The sequence below is a fragment of the Nannospalax galili genome, unplaced genomic scaffold (assembly GCF_000622305.1).
Source record: "Nannospalax galili isolate Female #2095 unplaced genomic scaffold, S.galili_v1.0 scaffold591, whole genome shotgun sequence".
Classification (NCBI taxonomy): Eukaryota; Metazoa; Chordata; class Mammalia; order Rodentia; family Spalacidae; genus Nannospalax; species Nannospalax galili.
Genome location: NW_008330926.1, coordinates 1,873,536 through 1,876,039, shown reverse-complemented (window position 1 = coordinate 1,876,039; position 2,504 = coordinate 1,873,536). Strand labels below are relative to the sequence as shown.

Genomic DNA, 2,504 nt, shown 5'->3' with positions numbered 1-2,504 from the left:
ATGGAAGGGTGAATGTGGCTTGGGGAGTCAAGGCACGGAGGGCTGCGCTATGGACTGACCCCCAAGAGGCCTGAGGATAGGAGTGCAGGCTAGGAGAGTTAGCCGGTGGTGCAGGTCCAGGATGCAGAGAGAGGTGAGGGCGGGGCCAGGACCAGAAGCGGTGCTCCTGGGGCCCAAGAAAGGCACTCAGTTGGTCCCAAGAGGCTTGAGGATAGGAGTCGAGTAGTATGAACTTTTAAGCACTGAGCCATCTCTCCAGTCCCTAATTTTATTAATTAATTAATTAATTAATTTATTTATTTATTTACTTGCTCTCACCCTTGTAGCTGGTGGTTAAAAGGGCCGCCCGTGATGGGCAGGTGGCTCCAGTAATGAGCTAGCCCTGCTATGGTGCTGCAGCTTTAACCCCCTGTGGCTTGAGGAGGCACGTCAGGGGCTCAAAGGTAGTGCATCTGTCCCTAATTTTCAAGGTAAATTTTAAAAATTTACATTTGGGGCTGGAGAAATGGCGGCTAACAACTGTCCATAACTCCAGTTCCAGGGGATCCAACAACACCCTCTTCTGACCTCTGCGGGCATTGCATGACGTCGGGTCACTCACACACATGCAGGCAATACACTCATACACATAAAATAAAAATAATACATAAATATTTAGATTAAAAAATTTACATTTATAAGGCCAGGTATAGTGGTGCACACCTTTAATCCTAGCACTCAGGAGGCAGAGGTAGGTGAATCTCTGTGAGTTCAATGTCAGCCTGGTCTACACAGCTAGTTCCAGTCCAGTCAGAGCTACATAGTGAGACCCTGTCTGAAAATTATTATTTATTTATTATTTACTTGTTTATTTATTGTGTGTGTGCTCCTACACATGTGCTATGGTGTGCATGTATTGTGATCAGAGGATAATCTTCAGGAATTTGTTCTCTCTTTCTACCGTGTGGGTTCTAGGGTTCAAAATCAAGTAGACAGGCTTGGAGGCCAGCAGTTTTACTCACTGAACCATCTCAATGGCATATATTCATATATGCTAGGTAAATGTTCTAGCAGCCCTGTCTGCCTGTTTTTACCCCAAGTATACACAGAAGCAGGGGGTGGTATCAAATCTTTCTAATGCCAGCACTCTCTTAGAAGTTGAGGTAGGAAGATCACAAGTTCAAAGCCAGCTTAGGCTGTATAGCTTTCTGAGCAATAACAACAGCAGCACATGATAAATTCACATGTGGGCATGGTTTCAAGAAACACATTCCAGAAAATTTTTATGAAAATTCCTCTATTTCCTCTTTCTAGAGAGGATATTCACATTTAATATCCAAATAATTTTAAGTGTATTTTTGGTGATTTACCACCGTATCACTAAATAACATACTTTATTGCTTTTTTAAAAACTTAAAAATATTTTATTTATTATTTTTATTTTATGTGTATGAGTATATTGCCTGCATGTATGTGAGTGCACCCCTGTTATGCAGTGCTGCGGAGGTCAAAAGAGGGCTTCGGATTCTCCTGGAACTGGAATTAGGGACAGTTTGTAGCCGCCATGTGGGTGCTGGGAATCGAACCCAGGTCCTCTGCAAGAGCAGTCAGTGTCCTTAACTGCTGAGCCATCTCTCCAGCCCTTGCTTTTTAATTTTTTTAAATTGATTTAATTTTATGTGTATGAGTGTTTTGCCTGCATGTATGTAAGTTCACCCTTGTGAGCAATGCCCATGGAGGCCAGAAGAGGGTGTCAGATGCCCTGGAACTGGAGTTATGGACAGTTGTTAGCTACTATGTGGTGCTGACAATAGAACCTGGGTCCCCTGCAGAGGTCAGGAAAGGGCATCACATCCCCTGGAACTGGAGTCACAGTTGTTAGCTGCCACGTGGGTGCTGGGAACCAAACCCAGGTTTTCTGCCTGAGTAGCCACTGCTCAGCCGTCTGTCCAGCCCAAGAAGGGCTTTCTTTTTTAAAAATATTATTTTTAATTTTTGTGTATGAGTGTATTGCCTACATGTATGTAAGTGAACCCATGTTGTGCAATGCCTGTGGAGATCAGAAGAGAGTGTAAGATTACTCTGGAACAAGAGTTATGAATGGTTGGGAGCTAAACTTGGGTCCTCTGCAAGAGCAGCCAGTGCTCCTAACCATTGAGCCATATCTCTAGCCCCTCCCCTCCACCTTAATTTTTTTTTTTTGGTCTTTTTTGAGACAGGGTCTCCTGTAGCCCCAGCTGGTCTGGAACTCACTATGTAGACCAGGCTGGCCTCGATCTCACAGAGATCCTCTTGCCTCTTCTTCCTCAGTGCTGGGACTAAAGGCGTGCGCCACCACATCTGGCTATGGTCCTTCTTCTTAATGCCCCACAAGGGGGAAGTTGAAACTTAGTGGGCCCAGTGTGGAATTTTAAGCTGAATTTTATTTTCTATCATCTATCATCTATCATCTATCTATCTATCTATCTATCTATCTATCTATCTATCTATCTATCTATCATCTATTCTCTCATCTCTCATCTATC

The 2,504-nt window shown here is 43.7% G+C and overlaps 1 non-coding gene across 1 annotated transcript; it reads right to left on the bottom strand.

Annotated features, from left to right (window-relative positions):
- Nucleotides 1-318: 318 nt before the first annotated feature.
- LOC115068082 lies at nt 319-450 on the bottom strand. The gene has a single exon (XR_003847466.1). It is a non-coding gene; the product is annotated as a small nucleolar RNA SNORA76 (small nucleolar RNA).
- Between the last annotated feature and the right edge of the window lie 2,054 nt (nt 451-2,504).